At 50.7% G+C, this 16,157-nt stretch overlaps 1 protein-coding gene across 6 annotated transcripts in view; it reads left to right on the forward strand.

The window, feature by feature from the left end:
* Positions 1 to 861: 861 nt before the first annotated feature.
* The window catches only part of MYO7A (myosin VIIA), a 104,402-nt gene continuing 89,106 nt past the window's right edge, over positions 862 to 16,157 (forward strand). For all 6 annotated transcript variants that reach the window (XM_057408517.1, XM_057408520.1, XM_057408519.1 and 3 more), the window contains exon 1: positions 862 to 942. The gene's annotated coding sequence lies outside the window, so the exon portion shown is untranslated. The remainder of the gene's footprint in view (positions 943 to 16,157) is intronic.

Raw genomic sequence — 16,157 nt, forward strand, 5'->3', positions numbered from 1 at the left:
TGAGACCTCTTTGCATGGGGTCCTCCCAGCCACCCCTTTGCCCAAGCAGCCATCAGGGCTCTGCTCAATGAAGGTTTGAAAATGCAGCATAACTTGTACCTGGGCTCTCCATGGGTACCATGGTCTGGGGCAGAGCACTTGGTGAATCCCAGAGTGTGAGCAGCAGCTCAGGGAGGGGATCCTGCCCCTCTGCTGTGTGAAGGGGAGACCCCCCCCCTGCAGCCCTGATCCAGCTCTGGGGCAGCAGCACAAGAGGGATGTGGAGCTGTTGGAGTGAGGCCAGAGGAGGCCATGGAGATGCTGCGAGGGCTGGAGCAGCTCTGCTCTGGAGCCAGGCTGAGAGAGCTGGGCTGGGTCAGCCTGGAGAAGAGAAGGCTCCTGAAGGGGAGACCTGAGAGCAGCTCCAGTGCCTGAAGGGGCTGCAGGAAAGCTGGAGAGGGGCTTGGGACAAGGGATGTAGGGACAGGCCAAAGGGAATGGCTTGAACCTGCCCGAGGGGAGACTGAGCTGAGCTCTTAGGCAGAAGCTCTTCCCTGTGAGGGTGCTGAGGCGCTGGCACAGGGTGCCCAGAGAAGCTGTGGCTGCCCCATCCCTGGCAGTGTTCAAGGCCAGGTTGGACACAGTGGCTTGGAGCAAGCTGCTCTATGGAAGGTGTCCCTGCCCGTGGCAGGGGCTGGAGCTGGATGAGCTTTAAGCTCCCTTCCAACCCAAACCAGGCTGGGGTTCATTCTGTGACCCCGGCGGTCGCGGTGTCCGTGCTGCAGGTGTCACACTCTCATTCCCACCGCCCCGCTCCAGCTCTGGCTGCATCCCGGCTCCACCCCCATAAGAGGCTCAGCGCGGGGCGGGCTCTGCCTCGCTCGGAGCCGGAGGCAGCGCGGCTCCGCGCCGGGCACCAGCGCCCCTTTCCCCATCGCCCCCCCCCGGCCATGCCCCGCTGAGGTAAGGCGGAGGGGACCCAGGCTGCTGCGGAAGGGACCGCGCTGAGCGCTGGGGATGCTCCGGGTGGGGTGCGATGGCTGCCAAGGGGAGTGCGATGGGGTGGGACGGAGCGGGGATGCCTGCGGTGGATAGAGCGTGGGGAAGGGGGTGGGAAGGTGGGAATGGGGTGTGTGTGTGTGGGGGCGACAGGACCGCAGACGTGCCAGAAATGCCCCGCAGCGCCGAGCCGGCTCCTGCAGCGCGGATTAGCGCCTCGGTCGTTTCTAGCTGCTGCTTAATTGCGCTTGGCTCAGCCTGCAGGGACTGGGCAGAGGGTGGGGATCGGTTTCCCCCCCCCCGCCCCGTTCTGCTCTATGCAGCCCCCGATCCCTTTGCTCCATAGCTCTTTCGTGTTCAGGACTTGCTTAGGGATGGGGAGAGGCTGTTGGGATGTGTCCGATGCACGAGTGGCGGTCCCATGGGTGTCCCCCCCAAACCTGTCGCTACTGGGACTCTTTTACCCTCTCCCTGCTCTGACCCAGCTCCAGATGCTCCACTCAGGTTGTTAAAGCACAACCTGCTCCCAGGAAGCCGGTACTGCTCTTCAGGGAGCAGCAGGAGTTTCCCCTGCTTGCACCATAACATTGCTTGTGTCCAGGCTGTGTTCAAACCTAGGATCATGGAATACCGTGTTGGGAGGGACCTCGGGGATCATCTGGTCCAACCTTTCTTGGCAAAGTATGACCTAGACACGATGTCCCAGCACCCTGTGCAGCCCAATCTTAACAGTGTCCGACGCTGGGGAGTCACCACTGCCCTGGGGAGGTTATTCCAACGGGTTATTGTTCCCATTGTGAAAAATTCCCACTTGTGTCCAGCTGGAAACTCCCCAGGTGTAACTTGTCTCCATCACCCCCGTGTTCTGGTCACACCAGTGCTGGTAAGCAGTGTCCAGGACAGTTACTAGGACCATCCCTGGGCAGAGATGGAGACCCAACGTAGGGCAGGTAATTCCCACAAAGCAGTCTGCATTCTGCTGCCTGGTTTGGGAGTACAATGCTGGGTGCATGGGCTGTGCTGGACCAGCTGAGCACCATTCCAAAGAGCAGCCCCAGGCTTTCCTAGGGTAGTTACTGTCATGTTATCCTAAGGAAGGTGGAAGCGGCATCTCTTGGTGTCTCTGGGAAGACGGGTATACGATGGAGAACATGTTTCATAGGCAACATGGAGGGAGACTGAAAGGCAGCGGGTATAAGATTGCCTGGTTGCCCCTGGCTGCTAAATCTCCCTGCAGAAGGAGCTGGAGATGGTCTTCCCACCCTCCCAGGCTGTTGTGTTGGTGTGAGAGTGCTCCTCTCCGTAGGCAAAAGCATGTCCAAGAGCCAACCTTATGGGGTTAACCTGTGCTTTACACTGTTGAGGACATGGATTATGTTGTGAGCTGACTCCTCTCCTTCTCCACTACATGATGCTCTGGGTCCTATCTCTTCTTCCATGATGTGAGGGACCACAAGCTCCTAACAGTGGTAGTGTGAAGGTCCCTGTGAGACCCTGCAGAAGCGTCCCTGCTACCCTGTGCCTATACTATCCCAGTGTCAGCAGAATAGGGACAAACATGGGTGATATCCAGGATAGCATTTCCTCCTGTTGGTTGATGGTCAAAACTGCTTTCACGTTTGGCTTTGCAGTCTCTGAGCTGTACCCATTTCCCAATGTATTTGTCTGAATCATGCTTAATGTTCGAGTTGTGGTGATGGGCTGGAGGCAAACTGTGTCTTGTTGAAGGCTTTGTGCTTCTGTAAACCCAACATATGAGGACCAGAATCTCTTCTCGAGCTTTTTGAGGTGAGACTGGAACAACTTCGTGAACTACAGCATCTCCCTATTGACACAAACATTTATGAGTCCTGAATCCTGAGGGATGAACCTCTTTTCCAAGGCAATATCATTCCCAACTCATTTCCCCTCCTCAGAGCGGTCGCTTCATGTCCCTCACTGTTAAGTTCCATGGGCCGGGGAGTGCTGTGCAGTGTTTCTGTCTTATGCTGTGCTAACTTGTGACTTCCCAATCCTCGGGTTGCCATGGAAAGGATTATGCTGTGATTAATGAAGGCATTGTCAGCTCCGAGGCCTTTTCAAAGCCTTTCCTGGAGCTGCTGTGAGCGGCTTCCAAGCCCGGCAGAAAGGGGCTGGCAGGAGAAGTGGCTTCAAGCCACATCCTGGGCATGGTTTGGGTGGTCAGCACTGATACCAAGCTCTTAGGTAGCAGTTGTTGCCTCCATTCCCTTCCAGATCAGTCCCTTTTGAGGGTGGGAGGAGGAATGGGGACCTTTATTGTTCTCTTGGGGCAGAGCCAAAGCTTTCTTGCTCCTGAAGTGCTGTGGGACAAGTGTCACTGTACCAAGGGGCTGGCAGGATGTGGAGGCAGCGCGTAAGGGAGCTTTGCACCATGAAACGCTTCTCTCTGCTCAGCAACATGCAAGGAGAACCCGGTATGGGATGAGCTGATGTGTTTGTGATTCTCTGGCCCCATAGATAAGCTAGAAAGCTGCTCAGGACAAGGCTACCCCAGCACTGTCCATGCTTAGGGTGTGCATCCATCTGAGCTCCTGCTCTAGCAGTCAGGATGCTGGGATAGAGCAGAGTGTGCAGTTGCTCCCACTTCAGAAGCAGAGAGCAATGTGTGGCAATGCAATGAAAACCAGGCATCTGAAGTAGATTGAGTGCTGAATCAACAGACACAAGCTCAAAATCCAAAGCCAAAATACCCCTAGGGACCAGAGATTCATTTCTCTCCAGCTTAAGCATCTGGGTCCGAACTCCCACCTCAGCCTTGCTGGGATCCTAAAGCTGAGTGCTTGATCCCATTGGCAATCTCAGAGCAAGTGCAGAAGGGCATTGAGCTATTCCTGGGCCTCAGCCCTAGCAGGTTCCTTCCAGAGCGTGTTGGTTCAGCTGCTGCCATCCCCACCATTTAACCTGGTGTAATACCCCAGTGTTTGCCCAAGGCACTGATGACCTGAATGCAGTTTCCACATGCATGAAAGGAGGTAAAACTTACACTTTGGGTTGATTATAGACTTAAAGGCTGCCTTGGGTGGAGGTTTCCAGTGCTCTTGCTGCTGTGCAAGCAGCCTGGCCTCCAACTTTAAGAACTACCTGACCTTCAGGTCCTTTCCAGCCCTATTCTATGATGTGTGGAGGAAGGCAGACTTGCAAAAGAACCTACCTGAGGTTATGCTGAGTGTTGAGAAAGCTGAGCCTCTGAATCCTGCTCTTTGCTATGCCTGTCTGACACTATGGGGACACTGTGCTGAGAGGGGGCTTCACCCCAGGAGACAAAGCCTCTCGCTGCAGCAGTTCCTAACTTAGTATCATAGAATCATAGGATAGTTTGGGTTGGAAGGGACCTTAAGATCATCCAGTTCCAGCCCCCCTGCCATGGGAAGGGACACCTCACACTAAACCATGGCACCCAAGGCCTCGTCCAAAACTTGGATATGGAAAGATAAACCTGGGATGATGGCAGAGCTGGGGAGAGGATGGGCACCACAGGAGGGCTGGCAAAGGGGGATAAGTACAAAGAGGGGGATATCAATGAAGGAGGCTGTCAAGGGCACCATGTAAAAGTAAAGACTTTCAGGAATGGTTTAGTGCTTGCAGGTTGCAGCTGTGAAATACCTTCCACCTGAGAGGGCTTTGCAAATGCTGGGTAGGATTCACCTGCCCAGCACACTGAGGCATAGGGAAAGGGTGCTCTGAGCACTACCTGGGCTGTGCTAGACTTGGGAGCAGGAGCCATCTCTTGGGACCAAGTCCTTGTGTGTTCCCAGGGTATCTGTCACTGCCCGTTTGACTCTGTTGGCTTACCTCAGAACCCCAGACTGGTTTGGGTTGGAAGGGACCTTAAAGCTCATCCAGTTCCAAACCCCTGCCATGAGCAGGGACACCTTCCACTAGAGCAGCTTGCTCCAAGCCTCATCCAACCTGGCCTTTCAAGTAATCCAGAATGAAAGAGGCAAAACATATACAGGGAGAGGAGTGAGAAGTGAACCAGCATTACACTATTGGGAGTCCCTGCTGTGCCTGCAGCTGGAATACTGTGTGTTTTCTGGTCCCTCCATCCCCAAAACAACATACATCAACTGGGGACGATTCAAAGGAAGGATGGTCAGAGAGGTGGAACGGCTTCCACATGAGGAAGGATTGCTTAGACAAAGAGTCCAAGGTGAAAAGAGATGGAAGAAGATATGTTATCGATCCTGGAGGATCATGCTGTTGTGGTGAAGCCAAAAGGAGGGTTTTCCTTAGTTTTCCTTTGTAATGTAAAAATTGGGGAGCAGCAAGTAAAGCTTATGGAGAGCAAAAGAGAGTTCACGCTGACTGGCAACTGTGATAGTTCTTACTGCAGGACCCCATAAAATTAATGATGGCTTAAAAAAGCACTCAGACAAATTCATTCCTGAAAAGCTATTAAATATATATATCAAAGAAAAAGGCTACCTCTTTTTTGGTTTTAGAAGTTCTTGAGCTGCAAATTATTAGTGTCTGGGGCAGTATTATAGAGTAATGCCACTAAATCTTCATCCTGCTTTTATACTTCTCCCTAGGCATCCTCTGTTGTTCACTGTCAAATAGAATAGATGGGGAGCCCACAACCTGGATCCAGTATGGGCTTTTTTTATGTAGGACTCCTGAGCTTGTGCTTTCCTCACCAGGAGTTGTTCATGGTCCAAGATCCTGCTTGGAATAATTCTTCTGGGATGCTTGTCTTGGAGAAGATAAGGTGTCAGCCTCATTGCTTTAGCAGCAGTGCCATGAGGGTGGAGGAAAATAAAGCCTGTTCTCTTCCTGCTCCATTGAATGCCAGCAAATACAGAGGGGAGCTTAATGGGATGTATTGCAGGTTCTGTATTAGATCTCTCGCAGGCCATTAGGGAATTGCCACGAAGTAATGATCAGCTAGATCACTGCTAGATAGGCTGTGGTTCCCTGTGGATCCCAGAGCTGGTTTCAGGCTGAGTTTTGCTCTGCGAGTCAACAAGATGGTTTTGCATGTGCCCAGTGTGTGCTGGGAAGGGGGAGAGCACCCACAAACCATAACACCTCCCAACACCAGAGATAGGGCCCCTTTGCTTGGCTCAGGCCGTTGGGAGGACAGGTAAACCCCTTGCATTAGGGGACGGTGCAAGTGGTGTACTGAGCTGGAAGGAGCCCTGCAAGCCTAGCTGGGGTGCATCAAACTGCACTGGGTGTTTTCCAGCCTCAGTGGTGGTGGCTGTTACGTCGTGTTCCCCCAGCTATTTCTGTCCTGCTTCCTCTCATCCCTCAGCTTTGCTGGATCGGTGCCACCAAGGCCAGCAGATTTACCCTGGGCTGAGATGAACTCCAGAAACCACACACACACTCATAGGGTTTGTCTCTCCTACAGCCTGCAGGAGGTTTTGATCTGGAGGGTTAAAGGGGGTGGTTATTTCACCTGTAACCTCCATTCAAATGCCTTATTCGAGCCCATTGAGAAGCTGAACACAGAGGGCTGTCAGGGTGAGGAAGGCGATCCCCCTTTGCTCTTCAGCTTGGTGGCTGCCTTTAAACCCGGTGGAACAGAAGAGTCCGGATAACCCAAACTTCTGTGGTCTGTCTTTGGAATAAAAGCCAAAGAAAATGGGAGGCATAAGTGGCTTTATGTGGTTTTGGTGTGGTTTTTTGCACGCTGGAGAGCTACAAGGGCACAGAGCAGCCTTTGGCACAGACATGAGAAAACATTGTATTGCTGGATTTACTTAAAGCCCCCATGAGTGTTACCTGTGTTAACACCTCCCAAACATGCCCCCATGCCGGGCTGGTGGTGCTACAGCATCCTTGATCCAAACAAAGGATGGACAAAGCTTTCCTTCCTTTCCTTCCTGCAGGCTTTCAGAGCTATCGACCCTCTGAGAGCACTTGGGGTACCAAGACACAGCCTGCCTGGGGATCAGGATCCATAGCAGGAACTATTAGATCTTTCATGTAATTCAGTAAAGCAGTACACGGACACTTATAAACTATTTATGAGCAGGTCAGCCCAATCTGCTGTCAGGGAGGTCTCTTAGAGCAGTTATGCTGCAAGGACACCATCCCTACCATGTAAGAAATTGCTGCTCTCCAACAGTGATGTAAGGGATGCTTTGCCTGATGCTTGTGGGTGATGGAGCAGGTCCTTGTCCTACAGGGAGGAGAGCTGCTTAGCTGTGAGTTCCAGGTATGTTGTATTGAGATTTTGCTTTCTCCACTGCTAAATGTCATGTCTGCACCCAAAATGAGGAGACAAGAGAGTGATCTTGGCCAAAACACTGTGAGAGCCATGTCACCTTGGGATACCATGATGGAACAAATCAGGACCTGATGTTCATTATACCAGTCCAGGGTGGTGGGTAACAGAAAGGTGCTTGGGCAACCTTTTGCTCTGAGAAATAACCCTCTGGATCTCCCCCAGTGCCAATGCAACAAACATTACTGCTTGGAGTAACTGGGTCCTGTCCTGCCAAGCACTGAGCTCAGCAGTCAGGGAAGGCGTTGAGCAGAAAGGGCTGGAACAAGAGTCAAGCTTTTCAGGTGGAGCTGTGATGTTGAACCTAGCCCAGGGAGTGAGACCTGTCTCCAGCACAGGTTTCCTATGGGTAGCTGAGAGCAAATCACACAGGGCAACAACCACCCCTTCCCTTGGAGGGATACCTCAAAAGCCTGCAAACAGGGGTGGGAACAGGCTTGTTAAAACTGGAGCAAGATGAAGTACCTGTTGGCGATGACTGGCTCATCTAGTCTGATTTCCATAGGAAACCATGCTTGTGTGGTCACTCTGGATGTGTCACCTCATCACAGGAGTTTGCTGACCAAGTTCGATTCAGGTTCAGCAGAGCTGTAGCAAGGAAATGAAGTTGTTAGTCACTTCATGAAAATACATAGGAGAAATCTAGTGCCCTGCAGCATGATGCCAGCTCCTGCTGGACACCGCATTGCCCAGGCTGGGTGAGAAAGCTGTTCTGAATACTCCATCTGCAGGACAGGCTTCCTGGGGGGATTATGCCCTATTGATCATCAGGAAATCTTCTTATTCTGAGTTTTGTGGTTATAAATGAGACTTTGTTCGTTCTGCCACTCATAGAGGGGCTTCTATCATTATTTCTGGCTCTGCTCTTCACAAGATGGGAATTTGTCATGGAGCAAAGGCACTTCACCTCCTGGAACCTCTGGTTCTTTTGTGCATCTTTGAGGATGCAAAGACTTTTATTTTGTGTCTGTAACATCTAATCTCTGATAGAATGGTTTGGGTTGAAGGGAGATTAAAGCTTAAAGCAGGGACCCCTTCCACTAGAGCAGCTTGCTCCAAGCCCCTGTGTCCAACCTGGCCTTGAGCACTGCCAGGGATGGGGCAGCCACAGCTTCTCTGGGCACCCTGTGCCAGCGCCTCAGCACCCTCACAGGGAAGAGCTTCTGCCTAAGAGCTCAGCTCAGTCTCCCCTCTCATATGCCTTTAGTTTAACTCTTCTTTGGCAAAGGCCTGTGACTCAGCTCAGCCAGGTGATCGCAGAGCATCCCATGCAGCTCTGCACACCACCAAAAGGTGAGGAGCAGCAGATGAAGCAGCAAACAGCCCCTATGACTCAGCTCCCGCAGCTGAAGCTCCTATAACCTTTTGCATGTGCAGCCAATGAGTCAGGGAGTGTCCGTCCCCCTCTCATCCAGGTTATTACTGATGCTGCCCTGAGGGATGTGATGGTGATTGCACCAAAGGCACCCTGGAAGCACAGGGCAGAGCCTCCATTTAATTTGTACAGTCCCTGTTCAAACAAAACACCCTTTGGAGTCACCAGGAGTCTCAGCAGGGTGAAATGGGGCTGGTATCTTCTGATTTGAACCCACTTCATCCTACTAGTCCCTGTATTCGGAGGCTGGCCCCATCCTCGCTATAGGGCCATCCTGGATGTCTTCAGGACCATAAGAGGATAGTGTTGGGGCAGCAGAGGGAGGATTTCATTGAAAATCCCAGCAGAGAGGGTCCTGCTGAGAAGAAAATTCATGGGATTATAACAGCTTGGAGAAGCCCTGCTCCTGCCAGCACTAAGAGCACTGAAGGGAGAGATTCCACACAGCCAAGGCCATGAGGGACCAGCAAGAGTAGAGGGTGAGACAGGTGCTTATTAGGACAAGTTAAGGACAGAGAAGAACATGGGAGCTGCCTTTATTAAAGGCATTTTGATCTGGAGGCACAGGAACAGACTTGGGTGTCTGCAAGAGGCACGTAGGACGGTTAGGGTTGGGAAGGACCTCATCTCACCTTCCTGCTTCTCCTGCGTGACCTTGGGGGAAGCCACGTCCTCCCTCCATGCCTCAGTTTCCCTCTGTGTCAAATGCATCATCCCCTCCTCTGTAAGCAGGCTGGGATTTGTGAGGGAATAACACAGCATCATAGCTCCCTGGAGTGATTACTAATAGTGGCTCTAGTAAAGACTCTCTTTAATGAGCCTTCCTATAGCAAAAAGCAGCTGTGGGTTAGTAATTATGTTATTGAACTAGTTATTAGTCCAGCTAAGTTCAGATCTTACCTATGCCATATGTCATCCATGGTGATGGCAGGTCATCTACAGACTGTTTTAAAAGGCAGCCCTTGAATGGACTTAGAACCCAAGTACCTAAATCCCCCTGAAACCACTTCAGGAACACGCTCTAGTGTGCCACAGGAGTCCTGACACCCCATAAACTTCATTTTGAGGCCCTAGTCCCAGCCTGCGCTGGGTACAGTGCTCCTTCTCCTACCCTCTGTCTTGGAGCAAGGCCTGTGGGTTTGTGTGTTCATGAGATAGAAAGCTCGGAGGGCCAAGGAGATGATCCAGTTTAATCTCCTTCATAACATGGCCCAGTTATTCCTAACTGGAGCCAGTAACATAGGATTGGCCAGAGTATATATACCTAGGGCATATATGTATCATTCTATATAGTGTGTATGTGCATATATAGATATATATATATAGAATCATAGATGTAGGTATATGCACACAGACTTTCCCTTGGACCTTCATGGAGTTGTTATCAGCCTATAGACAAGAGTCATTGTAGCTGCCTGAGCAATACAACCAAAGGGCCAGTGTCTGTGTTCAACTACAGGGCTAGCAGAGCCTGGATGATAGACAAGGCTGCTGCCTCCTGAACCTGGCCCAAACCAGGAGGTACCACATGTGTGTGCCACACATGGATTTCCTTCCAGATTCCTAAATTCATTGCAAAACCTCGAAAAACACATCAGCCTGAAGTCAACCACCACCTCACCCTAACTACTCTATGATCTACATTTATACCTTGCTCTGTCAATGGCAGCGGTTGGGCAGCCCATGAAGATGCACGTCCATGGCAACCCCACCAACACTTGTTGGTCTATATGGGAACTAATTGAAGTTCCCTGAGCATGAATAGGCAGGATCTGAGCTCTCATCTTGGCTGTGTGGACATCCCAGTGAGCTCAGGACTAGCAAAGATCTTCCAGTACAGCCCAGCATTATGCAGAGCAGCCCTGCTCCAAGGAGAAGAACATGCTCATGTTCTAAATCACCCTCCATTTCCAATATAGGCTTTACTCCTAATTGTTCTTGTCATGTGCCAGGCCCCACCTGTAGACTTTAGCAAGACTGGGAGCTCACCTATGGATAAAATAGAGGTGAAAGGAGATCGCAAACACCATTTGCGAGCGCAGTGTTTTGCCTAGCCCAGCTCAGCCTGAGAGCTCTGGATTATGCTGAAATTACAGCTGCCCTCCTTGCAAAAGGATACTTTATTTGATTAATTATTGTGGCTGTTGAAAAAGACTCAGGAAATTGCCCTCCCCGGGATGCTGTGCCGAGCGCTGTGCTGTGTGCGGGGATCGGATGCCACAGTGGTCCATTGTTCTGCTCCGGCTACGTGAAAGCATAGGGAGGGAGGAAAGGTCAGGTCCTTTGTTCACCCTACCTGATGGGTGTTTTGGGGGATTGAATGCAGAGCAAATCTATTGAACCTCCTGCTGGAGGCTTAAAAAATTGATGCCTGTGTCCTGGCTGCTCTCAGGTGAACAGAAGCATCAGATTGGTTCTCTTGACTTGCCAGAGGAGGGAGTTTTCCGTGGTTTCTTGCTTTAAGGTAACCTTTTTGGCTAAGACTCATTCAGTTGAGGTGTCTCTCTCCGTGGCACTGCTACCAAGACCCTGCAGATGGAGATCTGAGGGCCAAACCAGTCCTACAGAGTCAGCTGTGTGGTCTTTTTGACACATTCCTAGCTGGTCGGGGAACACAGGGATAGGAGAAACAATGGGGTTACAAGGATGCTGGAGAGGAACTCTCCATCAGGGACTGCAGTGATAGGACAAGGGGTGATGGGTTCAGACTGAAACAGGAGAGATTTAGTTTAGATATAAGGCAGAAGCTCTTCCCTGGGAGGGTGCTGAGGCGCTGGCACAGGGTGCCCAGAGAAGCTGTGGCTGCCCCATCCCTGGCAGTGTTCAAGGCCAGGTTGGACACAGAGGCTTGGAGCAAGCTGCTCTAGTGGAAGGGGTCCCTGCCTGTGGCAGGGGTTGGAACTGGATGAGCTTTAAGGTCCCTCCCAACCCAAACCTTTATGTTGTTCTATGAGATAGAAGAGGACATACAAATGAAACCAGTCACCTCAGTCTTCCTCTGTAGTCTATGGACAGAACTAATGCTGACTTCTCCAACAGATGGAGTGAATCAGGCCTTGGAAACAGTTATTTGTCCCTATAGTCATGGAGGTCATCTTGGGAGGGGTAACGGTTTTAAACTAAAAGAGGGATGATTCAGGCTACACATGAGGAAGAATTTTTTTACCATAAGGATGGTAAAACACTGGCACAGGTTGTCCAGAAAGGTGGTGGATGCGCCATCCCTGGCGACATTAAAGTCCAGGCTGGATGGGGTTCTGGGCAAGCTGATCTAGTTGCAGATGTCCCTGCTCATTGTAGGGGTTTGGACTAGATGAGCTTTGAAGGTCCCTTCCAGTTCTATGAATCTATGATTCTGTGCAGACGAGCAAACAAGCTCTGAGATCCTGCAGCTTGAGTTGAATCTCCGTTGTCTTTTCACTGTCCTTTCGCATAGCAACCTTCCAGTATCTGAAGGGGGGTATAGGGATGCTGGGGATGGACTATTCATTAGGGACTGCAGTGACAGGACAAGGGTTAATGGGTTAAAACTTAACCAGGGGAAGTTTATATTGGATAAAAGGCAGAAGTTCTTTCCTGTAAGGGTGCTGAGGCACTGGAATAGGTTGCCCAGGGAGGTTGTGAGTGCTCCATCCCTGACAGTGCCCAAGGCCAGGTTGGACAGAGCCTTGGGTGCCATGGTTTAGTGTGAGGTGTCCCTGCCCATGGCAGGGGGTTGGAACTGGGTGATCTTAAGGTCCTTTCCATCCCAAACCATTCTATGATTCTATGACCGGTGCGATGCTTTGCAAAGGCGAAGAGAATGGCCCAGTTTGGAGCTGTCATCATGGGCTGTGATTGATGCCCAGGTCCTGGTGGAGGAAAGCACAGAGGATCACATTCCTTTCACTTGCTGTCTTTTAAAACCCCTCAGTCTCTGGAGACATCACCACCTGATTCCCAGATTCTGGCAATCGGTGCTGTTCCGCTAAAGTCAGTTGTATCTCACCCATTTCACACTGTTGGAGGTCTGGCCAGGGAGGTTTCTTAGCTGGGTCAAAAGAAACAGCAGTGGTTACGTTTTTAGCTGATCCATGGCCAGCCCGACTGAGGAGGAGAGCTCAGGACATGATTTAAGTGCTCAGTTTTCAGGAAGAAGCCAGATTCTTCAGCAGCTTTCCGTTCTATCTGAGGTCTATTGAAAATCAGGCCCTGATTTTGGGGCTTGAAGTCTTTGGCTGGAAACTCTACCTACTGCACAACCCCTGACACCTCTCTGTCAGTCATCTTAGTAGATGTAGTAGTCGATTACCCCCTCCTTATTGGTGGTTTCAGTTACGAGCATCATTTCCCTGGGTTTCAGTTGCACTTGCAGAATGACAGGATGCAGCGTGCATTAGCACTGCACTTTGAGCTCCTTGCATGAAAAAAAACCAACAACTAATGCACAGAAAAGTAAAGTACCCATCTAATGCATCAGCATTGCTCCCACCCTGCGTTATTTTACCACCTTGGTGCCTGCAGTCTTATCTCCCTATAGTTATTTGGCTAATCAATTAGTGGGTTGCCTGTGTTCTGCTGGGTAGGAAAGGTTGGGTTTACATCGAGTAGCTGGAGTTTGCTGGGTTTGGTAGATCCCAGATCTGTAGGATGACTGAAATAACCTCCAGGTCTTCCCTGGGAACAGCATCCTCCCACCAGAAGGAGAAGCCCAACGGGGGTACCCTCAAATCAAATCGGTACCTAATCCTGTGGCTCACATCACTGTAAGGCTGAATGCTGTGGGAATAGCTGGAGAAAAAGCTGCATAATCCCTAATACAGGGAATACATCCTTTTCAGACTGTCATTTAATTCAGCAGTGTTGTATCCGTGACTAAATGGAGGAGCCTTTCTAAGGATGATGGATCTTAACCCCTCCATCACCTTTACGTATCACCTTGTAGCTCCACTTGAATTTCTCAGTTTGTCCAAAGAGCTGCACTCAGAGCTGATGGGGATATAATCTTTTACACCAAAACACACCTCTTATTCCAATCAGTTATTCCTATATATCCTTATACCAGCATTCCCTGGAAAGCTGGTGGACACTCAAGGTCTGACCCAAAGGTTGTTCAGTCAGCTTGGATCAGGGTTCTTCCAGGGAAACACACTGTGGTGACCACCTCTCAGGGCATACAGACCCTACATACAGGCTGCGTCATGGATGCAAAGGCCATATAAGAAATGGGACTGCTGCTCCTTTCTGCAGTCTATTGCTGTGGCGACCTGCCCTGCTGAGGTGACAGCTCCCTCACCCTACTGATGCCACCTGCCAGCACGACCTCAGGCTGATCCATCCATGCGGAGGTGGCAATTAAGGTGTACGTAAGGGAGCTTTCCCAGCACGGCTCAGTGCTACTCGCTGTGTCCTCACATCTCCATCACGAGAGTCTCTTACTCTTTGCTCACAGTAAAAAGTCATGGAGTGCCATCCTGTGTGTAAAAATACAGGGAATACTCTGGCTGAATTCCCGTTGCTGTTGCATTTAGGGCAATGCTGTTGAGTTTAATGGGATTGCGTCTTTGCTCCATGTTAAAAGAGAGGATGGGTAGCAAAAGCTGAAGGCTGGGTTTTATTCTTCATGTAATCTGTACTGGAGGGCTTAGAAATTGTTATTTCTTATTGAAAACATGAAGATATTTGTGCTATGGGAAGTGAAGGTGTAAGGGAATGGCCATCACCGTGAGCATTTCGGTGCAAAGCTCAGATGAGGGAAATGAGGGAGGTGTTCATGTTTTAAGCAGCACCCTGATAGCTGAACCACTCATAGGATCAGCTGGGTTGGGAAAGCCCTTTAAGCTCATCCAGTCCAACCATTCCCAGCACTGCCAAGGCCACCACTGCCCCATGGCACTGAGGTGTCGTCTCCACGGGGTGTGAACCCTTGCAGGGACAGTGACTGCAGCCCTGCCCTGGGCAGCCTGTTCCAATGCCTGAGCACCCTCTGGGGCAGGAATTGTTCCTCAGCTCCATCTAAACCTGCCCTGGTGCAGCTTGAGGCCGTTTCCTCTTGTCCTGTCACTTGTTACTTGCTCCATCCTCCTGTCAGGCAGTTGTAGTCTCATCTAGTGAGACACAAAGTCTGGACCCTTTTCCACCAAGGTGGAGTTTAACTCCAGTTATCCTCCTCTCAGCAATTCCTGGAGAGCCAACCTGCACGTAGACTTTGAGGGCAAACCTGAGCAGATAGGAGAACTCGCCTTTGGTGCAGAAAAGAGAGCAAAATGGGAAGCTACAGCCAAGGAAACAGGGATATCCCAGGCAGCACTGGGTGGCAGATTGGACTTCCCTAAGCTTTATTCACAATGGGCTCAGGCACCATGGCAGATGATCTGAAGTTCTTACTGGGAGAGCCTGAGTGTTTCATTGAAAAGTGGAGTGGGAGCTGATGGGAGTTATCTGTAAGTGCTTTCACAGGGAGCAGATACCAGATCATAGAGTCATAGAACCATAGAATGGTTTGGGTTGGAAAGGACCTGAAGATCATCCAGTTCCAGCCCCCTGCCATGGCCAGGGGCATCTCACACTAAACCATGGCACCCAAGGCTCTGTCCAACTTGGCCTTGAGCACTGCCAGGGATGGAGCATTCACAACCACCCTGGGCAACCCATTCCAGTGCCTCAGCACCCTCACAGTAAAGAACTTCTTCCTTATATCCAATCTAAACTTCCCCTGTTTCAGTTTGAACCCGTTGCCCCTTGTCCTATCACTACAGTCCCTAATGAAGAGTCCCTCAGAGTCAGCTATCAGATGCTGAAGCTCTGACAAACCGTTAGACACAGGTCATGTCATAGAGACGACCCAGTCTGATTTCAAAGCAGGGCCACGTGCCCCATGCAAAGAGTTTCCCAGCCACGGGGTATCATCCTGTTGTTCCTCTGCTCCTTGGTCACCACCCCAGGCCAAGTGCTGCATGAGACCCTGATACAAGGGAAGTGGAGGTGCAGCAGTGAAGCGGAATCCTGCCATGTGGGTCCATCTGGAGGGTCACTTGTGGTTGGTAACATACGCCTGGCCTCAGCTGGCAAGGCAAATGCATATGAGAATAAGATGCTTCATTTAGACACTAAGCATGATTTGACCTTTGGAGCTAATTTGCTGGAGACGTAGTGGGTTGTTTATGTTGAGAGCTTGCTTGTTGATCAGGCTAGCAGGGAAGACACCTGTTAGTCAAGGAGAAGATGGATGGTTGTTATCAGACTGCTATCTTCTGACCTGAAAGCCCTGGCTTTCATTAGGGGGTCTAGGGAGGATGCTTCCCAAGCATGCCAGCTTCCAGCAGGACAAAGAGTTGAAGCATTGGTATGTAGTGACAGTGTCTTCTCCCTCTCTACTTGCTGTCATGCACATGGAACAGTTGGAGACCCCCAAACCTGGTGGGTTTGTTAGTTTAACCTCATTCAAGGACCATCATTCTTCTTCCCGATCTGAATCCTGCTGTCAGGTAAGGACAAAGGCACTTGTCTCCAAGGGTGCAGGTCTCACCTTTTCATTCACCATTACTGAGATGAACAGCAAAATACATTGCA

The sequence above is a fragment of the Pezoporus wallicus genome, unplaced genomic scaffold, assembly GCF_028554395.1.
Source record: "Pezoporus wallicus isolate ANWC-B61680 ecotype Strahan unplaced genomic scaffold, APGP_CSIRO_Pwel_v1 contig_7461, whole genome shotgun sequence".
NCBI lineage: Eukaryota > Metazoa > Chordata > Aves > Psittaciformes > Psittacidae > Pezoporus > Pezoporus wallicus.